The 25,803-nt window shown below is 40.3% G+C and overlaps 1 pseudogene; it reads right to left on the reverse strand.

Moving 5' to 3' along the window:
- Positions 1-2,032: 2,032 nt before the first annotated feature.
- Positions 2,033-22,497, reverse strand: LOC121400937 (annotated as a pseudogene).
- Between the last annotated feature and the right edge of the window lie 3,306 nt (positions 22,498-25,803).

The following is a 25,803-nucleotide window of genomic DNA, read 5'->3' on the forward strand; positions in this document are numbered from 1 at the left end:
TTATAAGATCCACTGGGGCAGGGACTGAAGTGTCTGTAAAGAGCTGCTGAATATGTTGGCACTATACAAATACTGTAAATATTAATTTCCAAATATTCTTTATTGATTTTTAGAAAGAAAAATAAAGCAGGTTTACAGCATACTTTCATGCATGATACATATTTCTTTACGCATTACCAGGTATAGCGATGGGGAAGGGATGGTTGTTAGTAAGGAGAAAGACCTGGGTACAGGGGTAGAGAGAAAAAGGGGGCAAAAAAGGCACTTCCTGCACTTATACCAAGATCCTATTGCTCAAAAAAGTGTAATATGTAGTACAATCAGATCAGGTTTTTGAGACCAATGACCCTTGAGATATACTGTAAATATTAATGTTTACTCCCTGGGCACTTTTCAATTTAATAGACAAGAAAATGAATTAAGGGAATATAGGTACAGGTATACAAGCTAATATCCAGAATACCTTGGACCTGGGGATCTTTCCATAATATGGATCATAAGTTAAGCCTTCCATAAATCATTTAAACATTAAATAAGCCTCCACCAAAATGGATTCATGCGGCTTCGCCAGGATCAAGTGCAAGCTACTGATTTATTATTACAGAATTATTTACTTAAAATAAACTCTGCAGGAGATGGCCTTACTGTAATTCTAGATACCTGTACCATAACAGCGATCATTTTGTTTCTAAAAAGTAGCAGTAACAATAAATGTGTAGCCTTGCAGAGCATTTGTTTCTTAGATGGGGTCAGTAACCCCTATTAAAAAGTGGGAAAGGGTCAGAAGGCGGCAAATAATTCAGAAAAAATGAAGGCCAGTTGAAAAGTTGCTTAGAATTAGCTTTTTAATAACATACTAAATGTTAACTTTAAGGAGAACCACCCCTTTAAAAAAGGCCTGTCTTACTTTTTAACCTTAAGAACATCTGCTTAGCACCAATGTCCCTTCAGGACCACAGTTTAACAGGATCAATACCACAAGCATTTTGTGCCGCAGACTCACTTTTCTTAGTACATTTAGCCATGCAGAAACAACTTTACTGACAGATACAACCTGCAGATACTTTTTTAAGGACTTGTGTTAAAATTGGAAACCTTTGATTAAAAAAAAATAAGCTTTATTTGCGTGGAAGGCATTCAACTTTTCAGCCTAACGCAAGGAACAGATGACCCACACATAAAGGACAAAGAAAAGCTTTTAGAAAGACTGAATGAGCTGACAGATATAAATGGCATAACAAGAAGTGCATATTTGAAAGTGGACCTTGTAAAAGACAGAACAGGGTAAGGATGCTGACATCACATTTAATATTTTGTTGTTACATCCTGCTTACTCTTTAAGGTTACACTGCAACAATACTTAATATTCTCCAAGTGTTTTTAATATCTTTGCCTTGAATTTCAATGAGTATAGTTCATAACATCAAACTAAACTCTTTACACTGTACAAGTTAGATTGCAGAGAGAACAATAAAACTATATTATTAGGCAGGTTTTTGAGTCTTAGGGTTTCATATTGTAACAACTCCCTACAAGATGTTTAACGAACAAGGAAAAATGTAATTCCCAGTGAACAGACATGAATACTTTTAACCTGATTGTCAGGATCAGCTGGGATTTGAACTCTGGGGTGTGTGTTCCTGGGACTGATGCTGAGAGAGTTTGTGGATGATTACACAGTCACGGTCCTTGATGTGTTTGCTATGCCACAGTCTGGAACTAGTGTTAGTATGGAGGCTGTGGATCCAGTTTTCCAGCTCCTGTGCCAGCAGTCTTGCCCATTCCAGCTCCGGTGCCAGAATTCTTGCTCGTTCCAGCTCATGTGCCAGCAGTTCAACCTGTCCCAGCTCCTGTACCAGCACCTGGTCCAGTTCCAGAGGACCAATTTGCCAGACCTGCCTTGCCCATTACTGGATTTGGTAGTTCTGTTGCCTCAGACTCTACCAGTCCTGTTGTTCCATCTTTTTATGATTATCAAGAGGCAAAATGACCAAGCAAGGAGCCAGAGACTGTACTACTGATTACTCGTAGACTATAGAATATGCTGTATCCCAACAGGTAGGTGCAGATACAAAGAAACGCACTGTCCATTACATAAAACTGTGTCCAACAAAGCTGCTAAACACTGAATTACACAGTATTTGAGGTCATCAAAACATCCACATGCTCCTCTGAGTGACACTTGTGATCCTGTTTCCTAACATTTTGTATTGCAAGTTTTTCTGGTGTCATTTTATCTTCCTCCTTGTTGTAGTTTTTCACCAGCTCCAGCATCTCTTTTACAACAGTCTCATTAAGTTTACAGTGTTCACTGTAGTCCTGAAGTGTCCTCCATCCAGCTCTTTTTATGCAAATTCAACAGCATCTTCTGTTCAAGTTAAAGTGGTTTGCCTGGGTTTATCATGTTAGCATTGATCAGTCTGAAAGCATCAATAACAACCTTTCCTTTAACACTCTGGATAGGATCCACTGCTACTGCTCTTTCCAAAAGGGCTTCATGGCTTTGCTGGATATTAATGTCAACACTGGAAAGCCAGCAGCCAGGGTCGCTGTGATACCAAGTGACTTTTCTGCCTTCTGGTCTGTTTTAACATATCCAACATTGTAGCCTGGAAAACTGGATCCACAGCCTCCACACTTACATTTGTTCCAGACTGCGGCATAGCAAAAACATCAATGACACTGAGGGGCACATTTACTAACTATCGAAGTTAAATCATTCGACTTCGAATATCGAAGTCTAGGGATTTAGCGCTATTCGAATGTTTGAACGATTAAATCCTTTGAATCGAACGATACGAAGGATTTCAATCCATCGATAGAACGAAATTCCTTTGATCAGAAAATTGCTAGAAAGCCTATGGGGACCTTCCCCATAGGCTAACATTGTACCTCGGTAGGTTTTAGTTGGCGAAGTAGGGGGTCGAAGTTTTTTTTAAAGAGACAGTACTTCGACTATCGAATGGTGGAATAGTCGAACGATTTTTAGTTCGAATCGTTCGATTCGAAGTCGAAGTCATAGTCGAAGGTCGAAGTAGCCAATTCGATGGTCGAAGTAGCCAAAAAAATATTTGAAATTCAAAGTTTTTTTTCTTCTATTCCTTCACTCGAGCTTAGTAAATGTGCCCCTCACTGTGTAATCATCCACAAACTCTCTCAGCATCAGTCCCAGGAACACACACCCCAGAGTTTGAATCCTGGCTGATCCTGACAGTGGGGCCTACAGCACTTTAATTCTTAGCACTGCCATCTATACAGAATTTCTGTGGATCCATTGTGGTTATCATAATACTTTGTTCAGTAAAATGTCCAATTTTACTATACTGCCCATGTGCTGCTTTCCAAAGTTCTCACACTATACATGCGACTGTGTTACCCCATCAAGGCTAGGAAATGGACAGAGCACTGGTTACATTTAACTCTCTCTCCACCAGATGGGCCTTTGCTATGTGAAAGGGTGAAGGTGAGATGTAGAGAAACTGGATACCAGAACAGATTCTTGAACATAACAGAAAGTAACAGGCTTTATTCTCTTGAAACGCAAATCAGGGTTTTCATACGCATAATCCTTTGGTATACACACATCAGCTAACATTACAGCAATTCTGAGCCAGCACCCTGTGACATCCCTGTGGAGATTGTGTACCACATTGATAGATGCACCCTCAGGATCTCCGAATAGTAACCTTGATCCCCATATGTTATATCAGGGAAATCACATAACCTAAATCCTTATTAATCTGTGATCCATACACTACAGATCAATCTTGCCTGAGGGGAGTGCTACTCCATTGCTATATATTCTAGTTGGAGCCAGGCTTCCCTTGCTATATAATTCTGTCTATCTGACTTTCTACAAAATGCTCTTACCCTGCCCTGACTATACCTCATTCATGGGGTCCCTGTTTCTCCAACTTCACCAAGGGCTGCACCATCCTTGGGGCCTTTCCTTTACCTGGGCCGGCTACAAGTTAGTCCTCGGCTCCCAGTAACATCCACTCCCTTCTGAAGTGGAAGGAAAAGAGGGAGATCCACCCTCTGCCCAACAAACATAAAGTAGGGCTACACAAACACTCTCACCGCTCTTTGCAGCATCAGGTGCCGTCTGTGACTGTCTGTCCTGGTCTGATTCATGTACAAGAAAATACTTCAGCAGCACTCCGATTACTTACTTATTAAGCTTGATAAAGGGCTGGAAAAGCTCGAAACGTCGCTTAGCTTGAGGCATGAATAAAGCAACAATTTTTTTTGCTGCTGAAGTATTTTCTTGTACACCCTCTGCCCAACACTACACTGCACAGCAACTAGAAAATAAAGACGTGTAGGGAATTCTTGTAATGTTATGTAAATGTTAAAATGTAATGTTAATATATTTGAAGGTCAGTTTATTAGGAACACCCTAGTAATTCCAAATCCTAACCTAGGTAAGTTTCTTGGTGATTTCTGAATTGTACATACAGTACATACCTTCATTTAGTGCAGGGGATCATTCTGTCTGCAGAACCTACCCTAGACTGGTACTTCTTTTACAGAGGAGCTGTGTTGGCCTGGGGTCCCAGGTTTCCTTTTAGAATCACTGGGCAGTGGCTTATAACCTGTAACTTCAAAGTGGTTTCAACTTCCATTGTCCTTTAATATGATATGAGAAATCTTCAATAGGGATGTAGCGAACTGTTCTGCTGCGAACTAGTTCGCGCGAACTTCGAACGTTCGCGTCCGCCGAATGTTCGCGAACGTTTGGGAACGTTCGCATTTTGAGTTCGCGTTCGATTCGAATACAAGTCGTTCGACCATTCGACCATTCGAATTCCTTCGACCGCTAAAAATCGAACGATTTCCATTCGTTCGAACGATTGTAAGCATTCGATAGAATGAAAAGCATTCGATCGAATGGCTTCGATCGTTCGATTCGAATGAAAATCCTTCGATCGAATGATTAAAATCCTTCGATCGTTCGAATCGAACGATTTTAGCGGGTGTTCGAAGTTCGCGAACTGTCCGCGAACGTTCGCATTATTTGCCGGTGTTCGCGAACACCAAATCGGCAGTTCGCTACATCCCTAATCTTCAATGCACAGCAGAATGGGGTTTTTACAAGGAAATTCACATTATGGGTTCTTAAGGTATGATCTTAAGAACTTCAGCAGAACTTGGACACTATAAGAAAATAAAGTGATGGGCATGAAATAATTCCTCTACCACTTCCAATAAGAGCTGAGAACATTTTAAAAAAAATGTCTTATAACCAAGCGTTGGATGCAATGTGTTCTGGTGACCCCAATGCACTGTTACGTATGTTTACCAGCTAAGTCCATTTATTATGATCTGTCCCTTCTGGCAATAGAAGCGGTGACATCTGTAAATTCATTACATTCATTTTAAAAACGAATTACCAAGATATCACTTTTGTCTCAAGTACTAGAATATTTCTTGCTTCAGTTTTATATTCTACATTTGTCATCCAGTATGCTTGAAAACAGTACAGTACAAAACATTAATACCCTTACAAAGTTTAGTGAATTAGTATATTGTTACTAAGGGGCAGAATTCCATTTTGGGTGGTACATATAGCAAAGTGATTTCTTAAAATTAAGAGCAGATTTATCAAAGACTGAAAGGGTAGTGTTGCAGGATTCCTTTGCCAGAATGTTTGAAAGATCGTTTCAACCTTTCACATCAATTTGATTGAATTGACAGGCTGATTTGATAGATGTAATAGAGTTAGTTATTTATCATTGGCTGTGTCTGCCTAGACCCTTAAATTAAAAAGTGGCCAAGGTGTGGAATTACACTGAAGACTATGGACAATGTAAACCTTTTTTTTAAGTACTGTATGTTTTTCCAGTGGACTCAATCAATATCAGTATTGATCAAATCCATTTCCCAGGATGTGATTTATGAATTGAACCCTATTTCCCTTTAATACAGTGAAACTCAGTAGTAATATCATTTTAAAGAACAATGGTGCTCTTTAAAATATCAACAATTCATAGCATTTAAAATATTTAAAAAGGTTAAGAAATGCTTTCTAATGCCATATATGTTTCACATAATAAAGGGTCGTTTCACCAGCAAAACACATGGCTTGCTATATCCAGGTATAGTGACTGTCCAAACAAATCTCCAGGCTGTATATTGTAGCTGCTAGATCTTTTGTACATTCTCAGGATGGAGGCAAAGCTGAATAAAACATGAGATAGCTGGGCAGGGTTTTGTTCTAGTGGGAAACAAATAAGCTGAGTTTTTTTTATATAGGGGCAAAATAAAAGATTGTTTTACCCGGTGACAGAAATCACCAAGTCACAAAGCACTCTGCTTTAATGAAGCAATAAATTGTAGGACATCAGTGACAACGGAAGAGTTATTTGCTGAAAAAATAACCAGAAATGTAAGAACCCGAAACATTAACATCTTGAATGGATTCATTTTTTTTTTTTCAAATGAAATTTGTGGCACAGCACTTTATTAGAGGGGAATTTTGCAATTTACAATAATTGTTTTATCTAACTTAAATAGAAGAACTAAGCACTTTTTATTTATATACAAGTGGCAATTCATTTCTAATTTTTTAAGGTGCAAATAAGTTAAAGGGATTCTGTCATGGGAAAAAAATCTTTCAAAATGAATCAGTTAATAGTGCTGCTCCAGCAGAATTCTGCACTGAAATCCATTTCTCAAAAGAGCAAACAGATTTTTTTATAGTCAATTTTGAAATCTGACATGGGGCTAGACATTTTGTCAATTTCCCAGCTGCCCCAAGTCATGTGACTTGTGCTCTGATAAACTTCAATCACTCTTTACTGCTGTACTGCAAGTTGGAGTGATATCACCCCCTCCCTTCCCCCCCCATCAGCCAAACAAAAGAACAATGGGAATTTTATAATTTGATAATTGTCTAAAGGCTGTGGAATTACGGGGTATCTCTATCTTTCTTCTTAAATATCTTATTCATACTGACCTAGTCAGACCTCTGCTTTAATCACACACAGTAAATCAAGCAAGCCTACCAATGGATCTAACCTAACTGTATAAAGGTTATGGTCACAACAAGGTAAACAAAGTTGCCTATGAAATCTAAGTCTTATGATTAACCATACCTATTATTATGTAGGTTGCGTGTTCTAAGTCTAGTACCCATAGCAACCAATCCGATACTTTATTTTAAACAGGAGACCAGTATATCTAACAGCTATTTGGTTACTGTAGGTTATACAAACTAGCATATACTTTGCACTTGTTTCTTATTACTTTTATAATCGTTTGACTTTAAGCATAATTAAAATGGTTGTTCTCCTTTAAATTCACTTTTAGTATGATGCACAGAGTGACAATTTGCAATTAGTTTTCATTTTTATTTGTTTTATTTACCTTTTTATTCAAAGCTCTCCAGTTTGCAATTTCACCAATCTGGTTGCTAGGGTCCAAATGACCCTATGCATGTGTAGCCTTACAGAGCATTGTTTTTTAGGTGAGTGACCCCTATTTGAAAGCTGAAAAGAGTCAGAAGAAATAGGCATTTAAAAAAATGAAGACCAGTGTAAAAGTTTCTTAGAATTAGCCATTCTATAGCATACTAAAACTTAACTTAAAGGTGAATATCCCTCTAATGTGCTTTCTTTTATGGGTTTGATTATATATAGTGATGGGCGAATTTGGGGCGTTTCGCCGGAAAATTCGTGAATTTCCTGCATAATTCGCAAAACTGCAAAAAATTCAGGAAACGGCACCGGCGTCTCGTTCTTGACGCCAGTGTCCATTTTTGCTGGCGAATTTTCGCTGAGGTTTTCGCAAATTTATTAATCGCAGGGAATTCGCCGCAAATAAATTCACCCATCACTAATTATAAAGCAATACTGATGCAGCAATGCCAACTCCAACCTGATATTTTGAACATGTGGTCCTGGGGATAGCACTGCTGTATTACTTAAAAATGGGAAATGTTGCATCCCTTAAAAACCCCATATCACCTCTTTAATTTAATGTCTGTAATGAGATTTATTTTCCTATACATATACAAGGCTATCATGATAGTCTATTGATAAAAAAAAAAATTTTTTAAAGCTAACAATTAACACGCAGACTGGGTCGGTTTGTCTGTCTGGTTTTTTTCCTTTATCTTTCTGGCTTGGTTGAAACAAGTATTATGTACTACATTATTTGTACCTAATAATAGATGTAATTCAAGAGGCAGAATGGAATATGTAGATCAGCACCATTGTATGGGGGCAGAGACTTTTCAAATGCCAATTTTATACCCCATTTGTTTTCAAGATTAACAGTATTTGATTCAATATTATTGAGTTGCAGAAATATAATCAGGTTTTACTTCAGAATAAGTAGAAAGACTATTACAATTCTCATAGTGAATGTTTCCTTTCAATTTCTCTGCAGCTTGAAAATCAGATGAGGACAGTTTTAATTTCTCTTGGGAGTAAAACTGAGTTTGGCTTTAATGCTCTGGAACTTAATACAACCCTCTTTGCTTTTCAATTTCCAGTTTAGTTCATTTTGCCCTCTTCTATTATTGTTTTTTTTGTATTGGGTTTTAATTTGCATGCAAATGAGGAACATATCTTCTCAAAAATGGCCTTTCTAGTGGATCCACTTCTCTGGCTCTACATGTGTTCATTGGAAACCCCTGCATTGCACTGATTAGCTCCAACAAGGATGAAACCTGTCTGCAGTTGGGAATCCAATGGTGAGCTGTTCCTTGGTGAGCCACTGAAGGTGTTGGTGATATTTTTGACTCTATGTAACGGTCGGCGGCCTAAACCCAGAAGCAATTCCAAGCACCCTGGTCTCGGCTCGTGCTTCTGCTTGTAGCAGCTGCCTTTGGCTTCGCTAAGAGCCCTCAGCTACTCAGATGCAGCCAGGTCTTAAAACGAGAGATGCTAGGCGAGGGGTTCTGGGCAGACAAAGGGGCACAACTGTAAGCAAGTCTTTGGGCAGAAGGTCGTGGTACTAGGTGTTTAGACAGACTCATAGTCAAATCAGGCCGGGTCGGGGCAGGCGGAGGAGCAGGCAAGGGTCAAACCAGGAAGTCAATCACAGGGTTAAGCAGAATTGGAGTCGGTAAACAGGCAAGGGTCAGGATACAGAGAGTAGAATCGTCAAAGCCAGAAAGGAGTCAAAACGGGTATCAGAATACAGAATACAGAAGCTCAAAAGCACAAAGCACCAGGAACAAGATCCTATAATGGGCAATGATCACAAGCCCTACTGTGCTTTAAACACCAGCGCGCCTGCACCTTAAAAATACACAGAGGCGCACCGTGCGCCCCCTATGGAACCAGTGCCTGCGGCCTAGGAAGTGGCGCCTGCGGCCTAACAACAGTGTGACGCGGCGGGCGTCCCCACCGAGGGGGCAGCAGGTGACCCTGCCATCCCCCCACTAGACCAGGTAATGGATTCATTACACTCTAACTCTCTAACCTCTAACTTTTTTAATTTCCTCAATTTTCACTCTCCCTTGACATTGTTGAGACTATCTTTCTAAAACATTCTCTATTCAAGGACCCTTGTAACTCTTTGAAACTCTTGGTGGCTTATCCATTAAGCTGTGGCTGAATCTTTCATGTTGCTGTTCCTTAGTTTTTGGTTCCTGATATCTTGGATACACATTCCTGGCTTTTATTCCTGATATTTAGTCCAGTCCTGTACCTGCATTGATTCTGATTTAACTGGTTTGATCCCCGGCCTGCTATTTGTCTGCCACCTGCACAAATCCCATGCCTGTTATATGCACTTTTCTAATCCTTTAAGTCAGTGGGGAATGAAACTATTTTCTCTGCTGATCAGCTTGATGCTTTAAATCTTATTAGTTCCCTACTGCAAGAAACATGCCATATACAATATTAGAATTTTATAAAATGGATTTTAGAAGGAAGAAAGTGGATAAATGTTAAATCACACAAGTATTTTATTTTTGTATACCATATTTAATGCAAATTACACACAGCCCACACTCTTTTTTTCATTGTACTGCAGTAAAAGTAAGGCGTTATAATTGTATACATTGAAAAAAGTGAATTACATTACATTTATGCTTAATGTCTTATTGACATCATTCATGTTAATTAACCCCTCAGTGGCTTCTGATGTTCTTGATCTTGTGTGATGAGTTACAGTACACAATTGTTTTCTGAGCTAGTCTAGGCCTAGGGGCGCTGCGTCAATGAAGTGAGTTGAGAAAGTCGCCTCAGGAGGGAGAGGGGCCAGAATTGCCTCTGCCTAGATCATAATTTTCTATGCAAGAGTTGCTTCTAAAGTTATTACATTCTGAACAAAACATCTATCACCAACATCCAACTTCTTTTTGTTGTTGTTAATTTACATTGTACAGTTGCATTCCAATTAAAACAATTTAAAAAGTAGCCTTTCATTAATATACTGTAGCACTACCGATCACAGGCAAAGTACGAAAAACGTTGTGTCTTGTCCTTGTTTTTGCACTTAGAATCCTGCCCTGCAATTTCCACTTTTAAAGAGGTGGTTCACTTTTGAGTTAACTTTTCATATTTTATAGAATGGCCAATTCTAAGCAACTTTTCAATTGGTTGTCATTTATTATTATAATTTATATATAATTTGCCTTCTTCTTCTGACCCTTTCCAGCTTTCAAATGGGGGTCATCCACTCTATCTAAAAAGCAAATGCTTTGCAAGGCTACAAATGTAATTTTATTGCTACTTTTTATTACTCATCATCAGGAAGTATTCAGGCCCTCTCCTATTCAAATTCCAGTCACTTATACAAATCAGTGCATGGTTGCTAGGGTAATTTGGACCACAGCAACCAGATTGCTGAAATTTCAACCTGAAGAGATTCTGAATAAAAGGCTATATACAGGTTTTGGATCCGTTATCCAGAAAGCTCTGTATTATGGAAAGGTCGTCTCCCATAGGGGTAGATTTACTAAAGGGTGAATTGGCTAATGCTAACGACAATTTCCCAACATGTGCAAATTAACCTGAGCATAAGATCTCTAGCGACTTTTGGCTAGGCAAAAATGAATGCTAATGTATCTTCGCTTTGAAATGCTCGCATTACTGAAATACCGCTAGCAAAAAGTCGCCAGCGTTCGATGCCCAGGACCAAACACCACATTTTAGTTAATTAACGTTGTCTGAGCGAATTCTTGCCTGGTGAAGTGTTGCACTGGGTGCGAAGTGGTTGCTGGCGATTTTTGCCGGTTAGTAAATCTGCCCGATAGACTCCATTTTATCCAAATACTGTAATTAAATTTTTTTAAAAATTATTTCCTTTTTCTCTGTAGTAATGAAATGGTACCTTGTACTTGATCCAAATTGAGATTTAATTAATCTTTATTGGATGCAAAATCAGCCTATTGGGTTTACTTAATAGTTGCATGAAGATCCAAATTACGGAAAGATCCGTTATCTGGAAAACCCCAGGTCTCGAGCATTCTGGATAACAGGTCCCATATCTAACACAAAAACCACAAATAATAAAAAGGGAAAACCTATTTCAAATGGTCCCAGAATATCACTCTCTTCATCATACTATGGGGCAGATTTACTCGAGAACGAAAATTCGCCAGCGACCACTTCGCAGCCATCGCTACACTTCGCCAGACGAAAATTCACTCAGACACTAATTCACTGGAATGCGGAGTTTCGACATGGGCACCTAATGCTGGCGACGTTGCGCTAGTGTTACTTCAGCAATGCGAGCAATTGAGAGCGAAGATGCGCTAGCATTAATTTTTGCCTATCGCAAATTCCCCAGAGGTCTTGCGCTCAGGTTAATTTGCATACGGCGGGAAATTTAAAGTTGAATGGACGTATATGTTGCAACAAATACATTATATTACACAAGTCCAGGGAACCTTAATAAAGAAACATTTTTAAGGACTTTTGCAGCCTATCACTCTGAAAAAGGAAAAGAACCCAGCGTTTTTTGAGACTTAGAAGCTTTTTCCACTAAAAAATATGATGTCAGTAACAGAAGATTGAGGAAGATCTATGCACTCCAATGCACTTCGCCTGGTTTGAGCTGGCGAAGGCAAGTCTGTTGAAAGTGGTAACGTTCAGTAAAATCCCCATTTCATTGAATTTGCGAAGTAAAGTCAATTCGCCAGAGTGAATTGTTGCTTGGCAATAGAGTGCGGATGACCGATAGCTCCTGTTAGTAAATTGGCGCTACTTCACCCTCAAGTAAATACGCCCCTAAAAGTTAACTCACAGGTGAACAACCACTTTAATGTGAGCAACATAGATAGAATTTATCACTATATATTTTTATCCCAACCAAATGTTGATGTATGGCAGGAACCGTGACATGGGAAGGGTAAGGAATTCAATTAACTTTACTCTTATATAATTAATTAAATACATATCTCATACATATTTTATTAGGACATTTTTAATCAAATAACACAATTTTACATTGTTCCATTGTGCATTTTGTTCATCCGTAGTGCAGCATCATAAAGAATTCGGAGATGCACCATGCAATTAAATGAATTTACTGAGATATTAAGTACAATACAAATTAGAGCTTGTTATTTTTCTCCTTCCACAGCACGTGGGTGGAGTACAGATGGCGCGCATAACAATAAAAACATGTCAAGTAGACAATGGTAAAACTGAACTACTGAATTGTTAAATAGTTTTCACAAACCTAGGACAGAATTGTACTCATAAGAACAGGATGTTATCTATGCATGGCTTCAAAGACTAAATTTGAATGCTGGCTACTGTCCAATAATAAAATCAGAGGAATAAGATGCTGATGTATTCTCCACTGCAAACAAACACAAACTCTGAATAAATCAGTCCTTTGGCATTGCTATTCTGATAATGTTTTTTTTATCATTAAACCATTTTAAAACATATTAAATGTTTATTTTTTTCCACCAGTTTGCCACTTTGATCACATTAAGTAAAACAAATAAAGGCAAAGTGCACTTTTAAGTTGTAAATCACAAGTTTATATTATATTAAAATTATATTAACCAACAATTTCACCATTAAAATCACAACCTTTTATATCTGACAATTGCATAATGGAAGATGGAAACAAGTGGGCACCTTAGAATAATTCTTCTCATTGTGATCATAAAGACAAATGAGCAACACAGATTGCACTGGTGGCATTAAAGTCTGTACTTAAAGATATCCCAGTGGGGTTACCAAAGATGAAGAAAAATGGAAGGCCATAATAGATGAGCTTGGTGAATATATCAATTAAAAAACAAAGGGCCAGATTCAATTAAATGAGAAAACGTTATCTCATGGTTTAATCTCATGGACGTCAATAGAGTTTTCAAATGTTTGTTTTTAATTAAATTGCATCTCAAATTGAATCTCATCCATACGTTTTCATGTGATAAACCTTTTTTTCTCACTGAACTGAACCAGGCCCAAAATGTTTTATTATATGGGCAGTTAATAAGATGTCAATATTGATGCATTAAAGGAAGGAAACCATGGAGGATCATGAAAAACCACTTTAATAGGAGTTTTGGGTATGGTAAAATGCTGAATGGTTCGTCATGCTCCATATGGTTTGACTTTATCCAGAACTACAGCTGTACAGCAATTTCAAATCACATTCATAGGTGGAAAATAAAGAAGGTTTAGAGAGGATTTGCCTACCCTAAAAGAGAATAACTGGCATTTAAAAGTATACAGTTCTATGCTCTTCCAATAGAAAACTGTCCATAATGACATACATATAAGTCTTTTTTACATATCTCTCTCTCTCTCTCTCTCTCTCTCTCTCTCTCTCTCTCTCTCTCTCTCTCTATCTATCTATCTATCTATCTATCTATCTCTCTCTCTCTCTCTCTCTCTCTCTATCTATATCTCTATATCTCTATATCTCTATATCTATATCTATCTATCTATATATCTATATCTATCTATATATCTATATCTATCTATATATCTATCTATATATCTATATCTATCTATAGGGATGTAGCGAACGTCGGAAAAAAAGTTCGCGAACATATTCGCGAACTTGCGCAAAAATGCGAGCGGTTCGCGAACGGTTCGCGAACCCCATAGACTTCAATGGGAAGGCGAACTTTAACATCTAGAAAAGACATTTCTGGCCAGAAAAATGATTTTAAAGTTGTTTAAAGGGTGCAACGACCTGGACAGTGGCATGCCAGAGGGGGATCAAGGGCAAAAATGTATCTGAAAAATCTGCCTGTGTGTGCTTGGAAGAGATAGTGTAGGGGGAGAGCTGTTAGTGATTTCAGGGACAGATGATAGTAAGCTTGCTGGCTAGTAATCTGCTTGATACTGCTCTGTATTGGAGGGACAGAAGTCTGCAGGGATTTGAGGGACATTTTAGCTTAGGTAGCTTTGCTGGCTAGTAATCTACTGTTCTCTTTAAACAACTGCCATACGTTGACCTTGTAGGCATTGTTTGCCCAGTTTTTTGGACGCAGCCACTGAAGCACAGTTGCCAGAAAAAATATGCCATATAAATGCTGAAAATAGTAATTTTTCGCCATACGTTGACCTTGTAGACATTGTTTGCCCAGTTTTTTTGGACGCAGCCACTGAAGCACAGTTGCCAGAAAAATTATGCCATATAAATGCTGAAAATATAAATTTTTTTGGTTGCAGCCACTGAAGCACAGAGGCCAGAAAAATTATGCCATATAAATGCAGAAAATATGCATTTTTTTGGTCGCAGCCACTGAAGCACAGTTGCCAGAAAAATTATGCCATATAAATGCTGAAAATATAAATTTTTTTGGTTGCAGCCACTGAAGCACAGAGGCCAGAAAAATTATGCCATATAAATGCAGAAAATATGCATTTTTTTGGTCGCAGCCACTGAAGCACAGTTGCCAGAAAAAATATGCCATATAAATGCTGAAAATAGTCATTTTTTGCCATATACGTTGAGTCAACGTATGGCAAAAAATTACTATTTTCAGCATTTATATGGCATATTTTTTCTGGCCTCTGTGCTTCAGTGGCTGCGGCCAAAAAAACTGGGCAAACAATGCCTACAAGGTCAACGTCGTTGACCTTGTAGGCATTGTTTGCCCAGTTTTTTTGGCCGCAGCCACTGAAGCACAGAGGCCAGAAAAAATATGCCATATAAATGCTGAAAATAGTAATTTTTTTGGTCGCAGCCACTGAAGCACAGTTGCCAGAAAAATTATGCCATATAAATGCTGAAAATATAAATTTTTTTGGTTGCAGCCACTGAAGCACAGAGGCCAGAAAAATTATGCCATATAAATGCTGAAAATATAAATTTTTTTGGTTGCAGCCACTGAAGCACAGAGGCCAGAAAAATTATGCCATATAAATGCAGAAAATATGCATTTTTTTGGTCGCAGCCACTGAAGCACAGTTGCCAGAAAAATTATGCCATATAAATGCAGAAAATATGCATTTTTTTGGACGCAGCCACTGAAGCACAGTTGCCAGAAAAAATATGCCATATAAATGCTGAAAATAGTCATTTTTTGCCATACGTTGACCTTGTAGACATTGTTTGCCCAGTTTTTTTGGTTGCAGCCACTGAAGCACAGAGGCCAGAAAAAATTAAACCAGTAGGGTTTGCACCCTAGTTTGTAACGGTGGCGGAGGGAGGAGGAGGACGCTAAAGGACAGCTGTGTGTGGAGTCATGAGGCTTGAAGAGAAGGACAGCTGCATAGAAGTCAGAACAAGTCTTCCGGCGTGCAGTAACCCTCCGAGATCCACCCCTCATTCATTTTAATAAAGGTCAGGTAATCGACACTTTTGTGACCTAGGCGAGTTCTCTTCTCAGTTACAATCCCTCCTGCTGCACTGAAGGTCCTTTCTGAGAGCACACTTGAGGCTGGGCAAGACAAGAGGTTCATGGCAAATTGTGACAGCTCTGGCCACAGATCAAGCCTGCGCACCCAGTAGTCCAGGGGTTCATCGCTCCTCAGAGTGTCGATATCTGCAGTTAATGCCAGGTAGTCCGCTACCTGCCGGTCGAGGCGTTCTTTGAGGGTGGATCCAGAAGGGTTGTGGCGCTGCCTTGGACAGAAAAACATTTGCATGTCTGACGTTACAGACTGGCCAAAGGGCTTTGTCCTTGCAGGTGTGCTCGTGGCAGGATTACTGGCACCTCTGCCCCTGGAATGTTGATGAGTTCCTGAAGTGACATCACCCTTAAAAGCATTGTACAACATGTTTTGCAGGCTGGTTTGTAAATGCCGCATCTTTTCGGACTTGTGGTATGTTGGTAACATTTCTGACACTTTATGCTTGTACCGAGGGTCTAGTAGCGTTGCGACCCAGTACAGGTCCTTCTCCTTAAGCCTCTTGATACGGGGGTCCTTCAACAGGCATGACAGCATGAAAGACCCCATTCTCACAAGGTTGGATGCAGAGCTATCCATCTCCGCTTCCTCATTATCAAGGACTGCATCATCCACGGTCTCCTCCCCCCAGCCACGTACAAGACCAGGGGTCCCCAAAAGGTCACCACTAGCCCCCTGGGAAGCCTGCTCCTGTTGGTCCTCCTCCTCCTCCTCCACAAAGCCACCTTCCTCCTCTGACTCCACTTCTGGCACCTCTCCCTGCGTTGCAGCAGGTGCCTGGGTTCGTTCTGGTGATTCCGACCAGAAATCGTGCGCTTCCAGCTCCTCGTCACGCTGGTCTACAGCCTCATCTGTCACTCGTCGCACGGCACGCTCCAGGAAGAAAGCGAAGGGTATTAGGTCGCTGATGGTGCCTTCGGTGCGACTGACCATATTTGTCACCTCTTCAAAAGGTCGCATGAGCCTGCAGGCATCGCGCATAAGCACCCAGTAACGGGGGAAAAAAATCCCCAGCTGTGCAGATCCAGTCCTACCACCCAGTTCAAAAAGGTACTCGTTGACGGCCCTTTGTTGTTGCAGCAGACGTTCCAACATAAGGAGCGTTGAATTCCAGCGAGTCTGGCTGTCAGAAATCAAACGCCTGACTGGCATGTTGTAGCGCTGCTGAATGTCAGCAAGGCGTGCCATGGCTGTGTAGGAACGTCTGAAATGGGCCGACACCTTTCTGGACTGGGTGAGAACGTCCTGGAATCCTGGGTACTTGGAGACAAAACGTTGGACTATTAAATTTAACACATGTGCCATGCAGGGCACATGTGTTAAATTGCCTAGTCTCAACGCTGCCAACAGATTGCTTCCATTGTCACACACCACTTTTCCGATCTGCAGTTGGTGTGGGGTCAGCCACCGATCGGCCTGTGACTGCAGAGATGACAGGAGTACAGATCCGGTATGGTTTTTGCTTTCCAGGCACGTCATCCCCAAGACAGCGTGACAACGGCGTACCTGGCACGTCGAATAGCCTAGGGGGAGCTGGGGGTGCACAGGTGTGGAGGAGGAGAAGGAGGACCCAGCAGCAGAGTAAGAAGAAGAAGAAGACGAGGTAGAGAGCGATGGAGGAGTAGAGGTGGTGGCAGAACCGCGTGCAATCCGTGGCGGTGAACCAACTCCACTGTTGTTGTTGAGCTACCCATTCCCTGCTTCCCAGCCATTACCAAGTTCACCCAGTGGGCAGTGTAGGTGACATACCTGCCCTGACCATGCTTGGAGGACCATGCGTCAGTAGTCATATGGACCTTTGGCCCAACACTAAGTGACAGAGATGCGGTAACTTGGCTCTGCACATGTTGGTACAGGTGTGGTATTCCCTTTTTAGAAAAAAAATTGCGGCTGGGTACCTTCCACTGCGGTGTCCCAATTGCTACAAATTTGCGGAAGGCCTCAGAGTCCACCAGCTGGTATGGTAAAAGCTGGCGGGCTAAGAGTGCAGACAAGCCAGCTGTCAGACGCCGGGCAAGGGGGTGACAGTCAGACATTGGCTTCTTACGCTCAAACATGGCCTTCACAAAACTTGGCTGGTGGCAGATGACTGGGAATGGGAACAGGTGGTCAAGGTGGAAGGCGGAGTGGAGGGTGGTTCAGACGGGTCAAGGAGAGCAGAGGTAGAGCAGTAAGATGCTGGACCAGAAGGAGTGTGGCTTTTAGTTTGCCTGTTGCCTTTGAGGTGTTGCTCCCAAAGTGCTTTGTGCTTGCCGCTCATGTGCCTTCGCATAGAAGTTGTACCTATGTGGCTGTTGGGCTTACCAAGGCTCAGTTTCTGACTGCACTCATTGCAAATTACAATGCTTTTGTCAGAGGCACACACATTAAAAAAATCCCACACTGCTGACTTTTTGGAAGTGTGCGATCTGGCGGTAACAGTAGAAGTTGGCGGAGTTGGCGGTATTGGCGGCAATGGCGGGTGCGTTGGCCGGCTGAACACAGGTGCCGATACATGTTGTTGCCCTGCTGATCCCTGCGGGCTGTCCTCCCTGCTTCTTCTAAGTCTTATTCTCCTACTGCCTCTCTGACTCTCCGTCTCTCCATCTGAACTACCCTCCTCTTGCTCTCTTCTACTAGGCACCCACAAAACATCAATCTCCTCATCATCATTCTCCTCAGATGCATCAATTTCTTCTGACACATCACAGAAGGAAGCAGCAGCGGGGACCTCCTCCTCATCACTCATTATGTCCATCTCTATCGTGTTCTCTGCCAGAATTAAATCTGGTGTAAGGTCCTCATCTCCTTCATCTTCTTCTGGCAATAATGGTTGCGCATTACTCAGTTCAAGAAACTCATTGGAAAATAACTCCTCTGACCCCAGTGAAGAAGGGGCACCGGTGGTGGAGGAAGTGTTACGTGGGGTGGCCATAGCAGTGGAGGATGAGGAGGATGTTGTGGTAAAGTTAGAAACGGTAGAGGATGGGGTGTGCTGTGTAAGCCAGTCAACTACCTCTTCAGCATTTTGGGAGTTCAGGGTCATTGGCTTTTTAAAACTGGGAAATTTGCTAGGGCCACAGGATTGCATAGCAGCACGGCCCCTAGCACGGCCTCTGCGTGGCGGCCTGCCTTTGCCTGGCATTATTTTTAAAAAAACAACAACAACAACAAAAACTCAGTTGGTTTTTCTGGAAACGATAATACACACAGCTAGATGGCGGGTTGAAGAAAACACTGTGCAAATAATGCCTACAAAGTCAACGTATACACTACTACAGCGGTGGATACGGATTACGTAAAATATATGAATGCTGCTTGAAAAAAAGTAACTCAAGTGGTTTTTCTAGAGACGATAATATTATCAATATTTAGACAAAATGTGAACAAGCTCACACAGCTCGATGGCGGGTTGAAGAAAACAGTGTGCAAATAATGCCTACAAGGTCAACGTATACACTACTACAGCGGTGGATACGGATTACGTAAAATATATGAATGCTGCTTGAAAAAAAGTAACTCAAGTGGTTTTTCTAGAGACGATAATATTATCAATATTTAGACAAAATGTGAACAAGCTCACACAGCTCGATGGCGGGTTGAAGAAAACAGTGTGCAAATAATGCCTACAAGGTCAACGTATACACTACTACAGCGGTGGATACGGATTACGTAAAATATATGAATGCTGCTTGAAAAAAAGTAACTCAAGTGGTTTTTCTAGAGACGATAATATTATCAATATTTAGACAAAATGTGAACAAGCTCACACAGCTCGATGGCGGGTTGAAGAAAACAGTGTGCAAATAATGCCTACAAGGTCAACGTATACACTACTACAGCGGTGGATACGGATTACGTAAAATATATGAATGCTGCTTGAAAAAAAGTAACTCAAGTGGTTTTTCTAGAGACGATAATATTATCAATATTTAGACAAAATGTGAACAAGCTCACACAGCTCGATTGCGGGTTGAAGAAAACACTGTGCAAATAATGCCTACAAGGCCAACGTATACACTACTACAGCGGTGGATACGGATTACGTAAAATATATGAATGCTGCTTGAAAAAAGTGACTCCGGTGTTTTTTCTGGAGACGGTAATATTATGGATATTTAGACAGAATGGGAACAAGGTCACACAGCTCGATGGCGGGTTGAAGAAAACAGTGTGCAAATAATGCCTACAAGGCCAACGTATACACTACTACAGCGGTGGATACGGATTACGTAAAATATATGAATGCTGCTTGAAAAAAGTGACTCCGGTGTTTTTTCTGGAGACGGTAATATTATGGATATTTAGACAGAATGGGAACAAGGTCACACAGCTCGATGGCGGGTTGAAGAAAACAGTGTGCAAATAATGCCTACAAGGCCAACGTATACACTACTACAGCGGTGGATACGGATTACGTAAAATATATGAATGCTGCTTGAAAAAAGTGACTCCGGTGTTTTTTCTGGAGACGGTAATATTATGGATATTTAGACAGAATGGGAACAAGGTCACACAGCTCGATGGCGGGTTGAAGAAAACAGTGTGCAAATAATGCCTACAAGGCCAACGTATACACTACTACAGCGGTGGATACGGATTACGTAAAATATATGAATGCTGCTTGAAAAAAGTGACTCCGGTGTTTTTTCTGGAGACGGTAATATTATGGATATTTAGACAGAATGGGAACAAGGTCACACAGCTCGATGGTGGGTTGAAGAAAACAGTGTGCAAATAATGCCTACAAGGCCAACGTATACACTACTACAGCGGTGGATACGGATTACGTAAAATATATTATGGCTGCTTGAAAAAAGTGACTCCGGTGTTTTTTCTGGAGACGGTAATATTATGGATATTTAGACAGAATGGGAACAAGGTCACACAGCTCGATGGCGGGTTGAAGAAAACAGTGTGCAAATAATGCCTACAAGGCCAACGTATACACTACTACAGCGGTGGATACGGATTACGTAAAATATATGAATGCTGCTTGAAAAAAGTGACTCCGGTGTTTTTTCTGGAGACGGTAATATTATGGATATTTAGACAGAATGGGAACAAGGTCACACAGCTCGATGGCGGGTTGAAGAAAACAGTGTGCAAATAATGCCTACAAGGCCAACGTATACACTACTACAGCGGTGGATACGGATTACGTAAAATATATGAATGCTGCTTGAAAAAAGTGACTCCGGTGTTTTTTCTGGAGACGGTAATATTATGGATATTTAGACAGAATGGGAACAAGGTCACACAGCTCGATGGCGGGTTGAAGAAAACAGTGTGCAAATAATGCCTACAAGGCCAACGTATACACTACTACAGCGGTGGATACGGATTACGTAAAATATATGAATGCTGCTTGAAAAAAGTGACTCCGGTGTTTTTTCTGGAGACGGTAATATTATGGATATTTAGACAGAATGGGAACAAGGTCACACAGCTCGATGGCGGGTTGAAGAAAACAGTGTGCAAATAATGCCTACAAGGCCAACGTATACACTACTACAGCGGTGGATACGGATTACGTAAAATATATTATGGCTGCTTGAAAAAAGTGACTCCGGTGTTTTTTCTGGAGACGGTAATATTATGGATATTTAGACAGAATGTGAACAAGGTCACACAGCTCGATGGCGGGTTGAAGAAAACAGTGTGCAAATAATGCCTACAGGGCAAATAATGCCTAAAAGGTCAACTTATACACTACTACAGCGGTAGTAAAATAAAAAAAGTAAAATAAAAAAAAAATGAATATTAAAAAAAAAAATTAAAGTTGGTGCTGCTGAACTACTAGGAGCAGCAGATTAGCACACCAGTCCCACTCCCCAACACTGCTAGACTAATAGCACTGGGCTCTTATAGTAGTAGTAGTAGTAGTAGTAGTAAAACAACAAAAAAATAAATAAAAGCAGTCCTTACAAGGACTACTGTTATTGCAGCAGTCAGCAGATGAGATCAGAAGCAGGACAGCTGCCCACTGCAGCTACATACAGAGCACTGCAGTAGAAGGTAGATTACTAGCCAGCAAAGCTACCTAAGCTTAAATGTCCCTCAAACCCCTGCAGACTTCTGTCCCTCCAATAACAGAGCAGTATCAAAACGATTACTAGCCAGCAAACTTTCAACTGTCCCTGAAATCACTAACAGGCAGCAGCTCTCTCCCTACACTATCTCTTCAGCACACACAGGCAGAGTGAAAAAACGCTGCAGGGCTTCGGTTTTTATAGGGAAGGGGAGTGGTCCAGGGGAGAGCTTCCTGATTGGCTGCCATGTACCTGCTGGTCTGGGGTGAGAGGGCAAAAAAAAGCGCCAACAATGGCGAACCCAAAATGGCGAACGTCGCGCGACGTTCGCGAACTTCCGGCGAGCGCGAACACCCGATGTTCGCGCGAACAAGTTCGCCGGCGAACAGTTCGCGACATCTCTATCTATCTATATATCTATATCTATCTATCTATCTATCTATCTATCTATCTATCTATATATCAAACAGCTTTGATCAAATGGACGGAATATTCACTTAGTTTACAATTTTGAGGTTAACGGCCTATTAAATAAGAACTAAAGCTTAACAGAGAAATAGGCTAGAAATGCTGAACATTATGATTTGGGGTTTTGTATCAAAACAAGGCAACCACAGCCCCAGGAAATGCATATGGCATTTTACTTTTTAGGGTTTAGTTCTCCTTTAAAAACCTTTACCATTCATTACTATCGTCATTACTGGAAATGGAGCTAAAGCTGCAATAGAAACAACTAGCCCATGATGGGGCATCAGTTGCCAATATAATTTGGAATGACCCAGGGTACTTCCCAAGCTTTATGTATCTGTATTGACTTGTCTTGACATAAATTCACCTGTACCTTAGATGGCAATCACATTTCCGGGCCAATTACAGTAGATAGTTTGTCCTTTAAACTCAGAGCAAAGTAGGTGACATTTTGAACAGGGGTGCAGATAGAGGCCCTTTGGGACTTTAAGCATGTCACCATCTGTTGTGAATCTTGTCCACAGGGCCACACAAACACCAGCAAGAACCATGCTGTACCAAACATCTGACCAAAGTGAAATCACTTTCATCTTCCTTGTTCCTTGAGCAGTGAAGTGTGAATTTTACACAGATCACAGCTGTGTTGCACGTTAAATTTGTGTTTTGCCCCCCATCCTTTTTTGCAGTTATGCTGAAATTAAAGTAGGCAATAGTCATGGGCGAATTTGCGCCATTTCGCTTTGCTGAAAAATTTGCGAATTTCCCACAAAATTCGCGAAACAGTGAACAAATCGTGAAACGGCGCCGGCGTCTCGTTTTTGACGCCAGCGATTTTTCGAAATTTGCCACGAATTCGCACCTGGCGAATAAATTCACCCATCACTAGTAGGCAAACAAAGATGGCACTCAGTGGAAAAAAGAAATCATGTAACAACCAGCCTCTAATAATTTTCAAACAGCAATAACAGAATCAGCTTAAGGTTATTATCAGTTTAAGAGACTTTCTAATGATTTAATATGATGAATGAATGAAAATTACAGTTAGGGAAAATTACCTTTAATTATGATCATTTATAATCATTTACAATGATTGCAGATCCTTTTTTTTAAAAAAAAGGAATAGTATAACAAGTAATCAATATCTGATGCTTTAAATAACTGTACGTTTAAAAATAACAATAGCAGGCCTAACAATATTTTCAGTTTATTCCAGAATCATTTTAATAAGCTTATGGGAGCCTTAAAGATGCTGTGGAGTTTTTAACCGACCCCTTATTACAGAGACATTAATGTTCTTTTAAAAGAAAAGTTTATTGGTTACTCATACGTGGAGAAATGAACATGGATTTCTAACATGACCCTGGAGGAGTGGGTGTTTTTTTTTTTTACATTTTTACTGATAACATAAAGAATGAAAACACCTACACCAGAGATTCCCAACCTTTTTTTTTTATCTGTGAGCCACATTCAAATATAAAGGAGTTGCGCCCCTCCTCTGGAACTCTCTTCCACGCTCTGTCCGACTTTTTTCCAACCTTTCTGCTTTCAAGAAATCTTGAAAGCAGAAAGGTTGGGAGAAAGCCTACCCTCACTCTGCTTAGCTACCAAACGCAACACCACATACAGTACCACATTTCTCACCCACTTAATTCGATCTTGCCCACTCCCACACCTTGTGTATTACTCCCTTCCCTTTAGACTGTATGCCTATGCATAGGGCCTTCCTCACCTTTTTGTACCTGTATTGATTGTGATGTATGTAACTGCATTTAAATCATTGACTTTTAAAAAGAAACAGTTCAGTGTAAAAATAAAACTGGGTAAATAGAAAGCCTGTCCAAAATAAAAAATGTTGCACAATAGAACCTCTTGTGGACACCTCTTACTCCTCACAACTCACGCAATTGCCGCATCTGCCTCTACATAAAGAAACAGGAGGCACAATGGGGACAGGAAATTCAAAAGCTGCCACTTTCCCCTGTGCAGCTCAGATAAATGTGGAAAGTGGGCAGCAAGCCACCCGTAAACCGTTTGTACCCTAGGGCCACGCCATTATGGCCTTTCCACAAATCAAGGGCTGTCTCTAGTGACTGCTCAGTGAATAACTTTTATGCTAATCAGTAGTGTGGGACTGAAATACAGCTTGCTCAAATTATAGAAAGAATCCGTTCTCTTCTGACTATTACTGCACCTCAGGGAGCCAACCATTCATTCTAAGTGAAAACTTGCTGAAGGGTTAGAATATTTAGAAATTTTCTTTACAGGACCATGGGATAAAGAGGAGGGACTAGGAATGAGCTCTATGTCAAAAATTCAGGAGAGGAAGTGGTGCAGCTGAGGAGAAAGCAGCCAAAAGACTGTGAGTAAATTTTTACTTTTCTTGTTTGGGCTGAGAAACTTTGAAAAACCAGGTTTCCAACTGCCAGTGAACCAGTCTGCATAGCCGTATTAAAATATATCCAGGGCCTGTGCATTGGAGGTAGTTTTGGGGGGGGGGGGGTTTCCAGGTGCAGTAAGTGCCTGGTGCCTAGGACAACAGCTAACAGAAACTGGTCCCTTCCAGTCTGCTCTGGTATCAGAAGAATACACTTTTATTTGTATACATGGGTAGAATTTTAAAAAGTTTCCTGCTTGGTGGAAAACCCTTCTGTGAATAAAACAAAAGCACAGACCTACTTGAAGTTACATGGGGTGTCTCTCTCTTTCCATGTACTGTATGTGTAGAAGTACCTTTCTACACAGCATTTCTCTCATTTTATTTTACTCTTTCTCATAGTCCGCAAGTTTCTTTTTCTAATTGTTCAAGTAGAAATTGATTTACTTTGTTCTTTTTTTTCTCTGTCTTGTCTGATTAATTCTTTTGAATTAGTATGCAAATGACTTATCCAATACATTTTTCACTGTTTCAGACATTTCTCTATAACTAGGAATTGGTACATTGCAGCCTCTTGTAGAACCTGACCACAGAGGAATGTAATGAGGACATTATTCTGCTTGATATGTCATTGGGATCAAACAATTGATCCACCTGTAAAACATAGTCCTTACACCTCATAATAATGAATTTAAAATGTTGATCCAGGAAATTTGCCATAAAGGAACATTTCATATTGTCCAAATAAGCCCTTCGTTTAAATGTAGTAGTTTGTTTTCAGAGTGCAGTAGCTTAATCATTAATAGATAAATTAAACTTGGATAGATAAATTAAACTTGGAGCAGCAACTGTATTTTTTTTTAATATACATTTAATATACATGCTTTCATCTTTTTGTCTGGCCCTTTTGATAAAAGGTAAAGAAAAGGCTTTGCAAGTTATTAAATGAGCCACGGAAAGAATAAGAGCTTAATAAGATATTTTTATATTTGCAGATATAGAGATGCAATGAGTCAACAATTGTGTTATATATTTATTATATTTTCTTGATTTTAGCAGCTTTGGCAGGCAAAAAATGTACCTTATGCCAGACTCTATATTCACAGGTAGTAGAGAATAAACATATATGGTATGTAGACCATAAAAAAAACATATTTTTAAA

Source organism: Xenopus laevis, chromosome 1L (assembly GCF_017654675.1).
Source record: "Xenopus laevis strain J_2021 chromosome 1L, Xenopus_laevis_v10.1, whole genome shotgun sequence".
In the NCBI taxonomy this organism is placed as follows: domain Eukaryota; kingdom Metazoa; phylum Chordata; class Amphibia; order Anura; family Pipidae; genus Xenopus; species Xenopus laevis.